This window comes from Pezoporus occidentalis, unplaced genomic scaffold, assembly GCF_034315485.1.
Source record: "Pezoporus occidentalis ecotype Australia unplaced genomic scaffold, CSIRO_AGI_Poc_V1 ctg13, whole genome shotgun sequence".
NCBI classification, from domain to species: Eukaryota; Metazoa; Chordata; class Aves; order Psittaciformes; family Psittacidae; genus Pezoporus; species Pezoporus occidentalis.
In genome coordinates this window covers 8,898,053-8,905,100 of record NW_026913103.1, presented here as the reverse complement: position 1 = coordinate 8,905,100, position 7,048 = coordinate 8,898,053, and the positions used below count along the sequence as shown (strand labels likewise).

General features: G+C 45.8%; 1 long non-coding RNA gene across 1 annotated transcript in view; it reads right to left on the bottom strand.

Moving 5' to 3' along the window:
* Positions 1 to 7,048, bottom strand: part of LOC134158438 (uncharacterized) — a 411,508-nt gene that overhangs the window by 340,014 nt on the left and 64,446 nt on the right. The window lies entirely within an intron of this gene.

The following is a 7,048-nucleotide window of genomic DNA, read 5'->3' as shown; positions in this document are numbered from 1 at the left end:
TGCCGATGGCCCACCTGGGATTCAGTTCAAAGCCAAGACACATTTAGGTGTCCACAAGCAGGTGCCTACATGTGCTCTAATGTGCTCAGGTTTTCACTGTGGCCAATCGAAATCCTGTTGGGACAGTCACTGCCACTTAGGGAGTGATCAGGTCCCTAAAGTAGACACATCAGCTGGGACTCATCACCTGAACAAAGATGCTGGTGCCCTTTGGTGGTCTCTGAGTCTTCCTCCAGAAAGGAGAATCTTGTGTTGTGTCTGCTAGCCTCATGTGGCTGTCTTGGATGTCTGAATGTCTCTTTATGGACAACTGAATGTATCCTGCCATGGCTGGTCTGCTGGGTTGCTCTTTGGGGTGTATTCCCTGTACTGACTAGATCTCCACTGACTTTACAAGTTTAAACCGCACACCACATACAGAAAATAAACACCAGTCCTTAGTTCAGCCACACCATTTCATCTGGATCCAGTGGCTCTGTGCTGAACCTGCTAGAAAAATAGCAACACCAGCATTACCAAGTGGCCCGAATCTGCTAGGAAGTCAGCTGTGCAAAAAACAAAGACAACTCTGGCCAGTCGGTCTGCTTCTGTATGGCCAAGCTTGCATGCATGTGTGCACCAAGCACCATTTATGCCTTTGGCATCTGCCTGGCTTTGTCTTCTTTCCTCATCAACCACTGTTCCCAGCCTTAGCATTTCTAAACAGATGCTGGTTCTGCTCACCACAGCTCTGTGCAAACACAGAAAGACAGCAAAAAAATAAAGCAAGCAGAATGTGCTTGCATAGCCAGTATTGTCGTTGGCTTGTAAAGCACAGACCCACACCAAACTCCACTGAGCTCTTCATGCCTGGGACAGGCATGCTTTAGTCTGGTCCAGGAGACTATATCAGAAACAGCCTGGGCTGTCCTGAAGAGACACTACACCTCGTGTGTCAGAGATGGACAATGGAGTACTCACTCGCCATCATCTTTACCAAGTCCTGGGAAATGGGAGAGGTGCCTGAGGACTGGAGGAAGGCAAATGTCACTCCGGTCTTCAAAAAGGGCAAGAAGGAGGACCCGGGTAACTATAGACCGGTCAGCCTCACCTCCATCCCTGGGAAAGTGATGGAACACCTTGTCCTTGGTGCCATCTTAAAGCATATCAAGGATAAGAGGGTTATGAGGGGCAGTCAACATGGCTTCACCAGGGGGAAATCATGTTTGACCAATCTCTTAGCCTTTTATGAGGAAATAACGCGGTGGATGGATGATGGCAGAGCGGTGGATGTGGTCTACCTTGACTTCAGCAAAGCCTTTGACACAGTCTCCCACAGCATCCTCATGGCTAAATTGAGGAAGTGTGGACTGGATGACCAGGTAGTGAGGTGGACTGCGAACTGGCTGAAGGAGAGAAGCCAGAGAGTTGTAGTCTATGGGGCTGAGTCTAGTTGGAGGCCTGTAACTAGTGGAGTGCCTCAAGGGTCAGTACTGGGACCGGTATTATTTAATATATTCATCAATGATTTAGATGAGGGAATTGAGTGTACTATCAGCAAGTTTGCTGATGACACTAAGCTGGGAGGAGTGGCTGACATGCCAGAAGGCTGTGCTGCCATCCAGCGAGACCTGGACAGGCTGGAGAGTTGGGCAGGGAATAACGGGATGAAATATAACAAGGGAAAGTGTAGAGTCCTGCATCTGGGCAGGAACAACCCCAGGTTCCAGTATAGGTTGGGAAACGACCTGCTAGAGAGCAGTGTAGGGGAGAGGGACCTGGGGGTCCTAGTGGACGACAGGATGACCATGAGCCAACACTGTGCCCTTGTGGCTAAGAAGGCCAATGGCATCCTGGGGTGTATTAGAAGGGGGGTGGTTAGTAGGTCGAGAGAGGTCCTCCTTCCCCTCTACTCTGCCCTGGTGAGACCCCATCTGGAATATTGTGTCCAGTTCTGGGCCCCTCAGTTCAAGAAGGACAGGGAGCTGCTGGAGAGAGTCCAGCGCAGGGCAACCAAGATGATTAAGGGAGTGGAGCATCTCCCTTATGAGGAAAGACTGAGGGAGCTGGGTCTTTATAGTTTAGAGAAGAGGAGACTGAGGGGTGACCTTATAAGTGTCTATAAATATATAAAGGGGGAGTGTCACGAGGATGGAGCCAGGCTCTACTCAGTGGCAAACAATGATAGGACAAGGGGTAATGGGTGCAAACTGGAACACAAGAGGTTCCACTTAAACTTGAGAAGGAACTTCTTCTCAGTGAGGGTGACGGAACACTGGAACAGGCTGCCCAGGGAGGTTGTGGAGTCTCCTTCCCTGGAGACATTCAAAGCCCGCCTGGACACATTCCTGTGTAACGTTATCTAGGTGTTCCTGCTCTGGCAGGGGGATTGGACTAGATGATCTTTTGAGGTCCCTTCCAATCTCCAGCATACTGTGATACTGTGTGTGATACTGTGATACTTGGGGGCCAGAGGGGCCACCCAGACTCTTGTGTCTGCTGGTCTTGGCTGTTTATGATGTCTTCCTTATTAAGCTTCTCAGTCTGATTCTGCAAAGACCTTACCTCATGTAACATTCATTTACAAGTTGGTTGGACACATAAATAGGCATCCTCTTGCTGTGCTTAGGGCTCTGACAACAGTGCCTTTACCCTGGGAAGCAGTTTCCTGGGTATTAATTAAGGCAAGAAGAGGGAGATTATGTGGAACCAACCTTGTGCTAAAAGGTCTGCTCCAGAACCATGCTGAGATGCACACAGCACAGATATCCAAGCCCAGGAATGTGTTACCAAAACAGGATGTCCACTAGATACCTTATCTACCTGGTCTGATTGTAGCCTCTCCAGCCGGCCACTGAAGTTTTATGGAAAAACATAACATTGTGAAAATGCACAGAAATATACTTGAGTGCTGGCACTGAAGCTAGAGAAGACAAGAGAGCACCAGAAAGTGTGTGTCTAACAAGTCTATATGAAAAAGAGTGAGCTAGAGAGGAAAAAAGTGCTTCATGCATAACTTAATTGCCTTCCTCCTTCCTCCCCTTCTGCTCCTCTGAAAGAAGCGATTAAGCCATGCTCCAGGATGTCAGTGGTACATCCTGTAACAGTGGAGATCAGTCTTTGTATTCAGCACTGGCATGTGTCTCAGGAAGGCTCTCTCAAAAGCTCTCACACAGGACTGGGCAGAAGTGTTGCAAACCTTTGGTTGGGCAAGGGTGAATTCCACAGCCAGGCAGGAGTACCTTGAGAGACCATGGATATTACCTCTCCTTTGTGGTGGTTTCCTTCTAGGGACTGGATTGCTCTGTATTGTCCCCCTAGGTAACTCAGCAGAGCTGTACAGGCAGCAAGCTCTTAATCTTACTCTGGAAGCCAGTGTAGGACAAAGGATAATGAATCTGTCCTGACTTTTGCGATTAAATGTTATTAGAAGTAATTTCTGGAGCTTCTGCAGAGGGCTTCCAAAAGGCTTCTTTTGTCACTGTATTTCTTTCTGGCATCACTGTCACAGGACCCAGCAGCTCACATCAGGCATTACAACATAGTTGGTTTCAAAATACTCTGCAATAGGCCAAGAATAGTCCAATCGGCTGCACTGGGTGACTTGTAGAGGAACTCAGGGCAGCGAGGCCAAGGAAGCCATCTCTTCAGGGGCTGGCTCTGAGATGACTAAGAACTGGCACAGCCTCTCGCAGCCAGCTGGGTAAATGTCCCACATAGGTGGAATTTCTCGTGCTCTACCACAAGCATTCCAGGGTGGTCTGGCTCAAAAGCCAACTGAGTTGCTAGCAGCGGTGGTTCCTGGCATTTCCCTGCTTGGAGGTGTTACAGGAATAACCAGGCTTCCCTCGTCAGCCTTCACATAGAAAGGGGCTTTCTCTGCTGTCCTTCAGCTGTATGATTGATAGAGTCTAAACTGAGGTCAGCCACTTCTTCCCCAAGAGCGAGAACCTAGAAACAACAAACTGTCTCAGCAGACTTCAGAAGACTGCCAGTGGTATAAACAATGTCACTGGCTTCTCATACAGCTCATCACCTCCATGCATGGCTTACTTTTGCCTCAGCTCACATAATCTCTGAGACATGCTGTCATTGCTTTTCCAGGACTGAACAAGACTCACTTCCTCCTTGAGTAGACACTTCCATGATTGTGGCAGTGGTCTCTTAGGTGAGCCTTAGAGGACAGAACAACCCCCCATGCTGTTCCTTCCCTCAGTAAATCCTGTGGACATCATTCTCATTTCCATCCTGGTGGAGTGGGGATCCTCATCCTTTATGTCTCCTGCATATGTCTTACAAGTATGAATTTTAATTGTAATGCTTAGTCTGAACAGACTCATTCCCTTTTGATGCAAGTACATTGCTTTCTTTTCCTGAGATCACTGATTGTTATCATCAGTATTGCCTGGACCTCCTGGGTGCAGTGCCTAGATTCAAATGTGTATCTCAGGTATACAGCAATTCATTTTTATCTGACTGGAAACCATGATGATACTGGTGAGTATTTATTGCCTGTTCTCCAGAAGTGCCTAGATTCCAACCCAAGAAGTGTATCAGATGTTTGGTGTTACTGAGACAAGACATAAAAAAGAGCTCTTAGGCCAGAGTTTACAATCCAAATTAAGCGTACATGGAGCAATATACTGGGCAGGTAAAAGTATCAGATGGAAAAAAGGGTCTTGGAAAGATAATGTAGAAATCTAAAATAAAACAAATTTTGAGATCAGAGTTGGATTTTACTTACACTTTCATTGTTCTGTCAGAAAACACGGTTTGGAAATCAAATCCACAGACTGTGTCTCTTCTTGCCTGACCTGTTAAATTGGGTAGTTGCGTATTTTGCACCTGCCATTAACAAAGTATGTTGCTTGTCACTAACAATGTGAAATATCATCATATTTTTTATGCCACAATGCCAAATAGCTAGCTCTTAAATACAGTTCCCATGAGGAAACAGCTAACAAGTTGTCATAGCAGAGAAACAGGCATCCTACCTCTCATGGGCACCTACCTTAGAGTAAAATCTCTGTTGACTGGAGCAAGTCTAGATGATTGAAATTAGGTCAGGCAAATCCCATGTGCATACATGATGTAATCATACCTTTCAACAAACACATGCAATCTTACACACACACAACATGCATCATAGTGGTATATAAAATTACAAATGAAGATGTTAAAATGCAGGAAATCTCACAGCCAAAGGTGGCTATACAATCTTAATTTGATTTCACTGTGCACATGTGCTATGATTGTGTTTTAATTATAAAATCTTAAAATATGTTTTCCAATTGGACTTCTGATTCATGTTGTGTGAAGGTGTTGCTGAGACTTATGAACGAAGTGAGACCAATAATATACTTAGATTAATTTTACAAAATAAATTAAAGCTCCATCAACATTTGGTGGACCACAGATTTGGGATGTCAGATGTAACCATTACAACACAACTGACTTAAGAATTCTTCAGGTTTTAGAAGGATAACCCAAAATTCACTTTCACTCACTTAGTAAGGTGAGGGCTCTTAAGCCTGGGCAGCATCCTAACTGAGGGGGAGAGCCATGGACTGCAGGCCCACTGCTCTGAGGAGGGCTGACTCAACTCACCCTCCAGTGGGGTCCCATTTGTACCCTAGTCAAATCTGATCTGTTGTCAAAGATGGCCATGTTCGCCTTCACTGGCTAGGTGATGTCATCTTCTGTGCCATGACTGCCACCATGCCATGATGAGGGTTTGCCCACACAGGAGACAGTCAGCATTATAGAAAATGATGTATAACTTTATATAACTGAGGTCAGCATGAAATAACTGAGGTCAGTCCCAGTCCATCAGTGGGAGGGCCTCAAACCCTGCAAAGGCAGGTGCGCCTGCCATAGCAGGGCAGGCTATGGAACCCCTTGCTGCTGTACCTCTGTGTTACCAGAATGTCATTTATACTTCTGCAACAGATGAGGTATGAGGGGAGGGAAAATACCCTCCTTCACTTCACAAACTTGATCACACCCAAAACAAGCTGTTCCCATACAAGAATGAAACAGAATTGCAGAGAAGAAATAGCAGGAAGCCATGTATTCCAAGACCCTACCATAACACCTTTTCATAGGGGATTTTAATGCTGGCATTGCCTGATTTTTTTAGATGTGATTGTATGACCTTAACAAGGATTTTAAAAATCATTTTGTCCTAGGGTTTTTTAAAAAGCAAATGAGAACGAAACAAAACCAAAAGTTCTATCAAGTGGCAGCATGTTGTGGTACCACAGTTGGTTTGGAACCTTTAAACCCAGAGTATAGGCCTCTTCATGCTGACTTCTGCCAAGATGACAGATGGTGATAGCATGTTTTCATCCTTTGAGATGCAAGGTCAGATACTAGGTCAGATATGGGGCTGCACAGAGACTTGCAGGAAGCAGAACAATGTCACATAAACATCCCAAGGCCTCTGTAGAGAGATGGACTTCCCTGATTAACAGAATGCCCTTTCTGCTTGTTCCTTCCCTCTTTGTTCACTCCCGTCTCATCTCTTCCAGCATGTTTTTTGTTTCCTCCCTCCCTGTCTCTGGCTCCAGGTACTAATCCCTATCTCTTTGCCTGTGCTGCCTCTCATTTCATTCTCTGCTCTGTCAGTCTTGTGAGTTCATTTGATCTCACTGTCCTGCCCTACCACCATGCTACCAGTCAACTCACTATTTCTTCAGCTAACCCTCCACTCTTCACCACGTGTCTGGCCTGAAACTTCCTAGCTCCTACTTTCAACTTCAGTCCCAGATTCTTTCCTCTGCTTTCCACGCCAAAAAAATTTATATTGAAAAATACAGCCAATCCCTTAAGAGTATCTGAGTGTTATTCAAAATGCGTAAGTGGAAAGGTGTCATTCTTTTTGGGGGGGCTTTGCTTATTTTCAGCTAACGCCTATTATTCAATCAGAAGGCAAACGGTTCAAGCTGCCGTGCTCAGCCACTGTTCGCCTGGGGCATGCTGCACTCTGCTGGATGTGTCTAGTTCCGCCACTTGTATTTTTGAGTCTTCCTTGTTTTCCAGCAATTAGTTTGTATTCAGCACTTTTCAG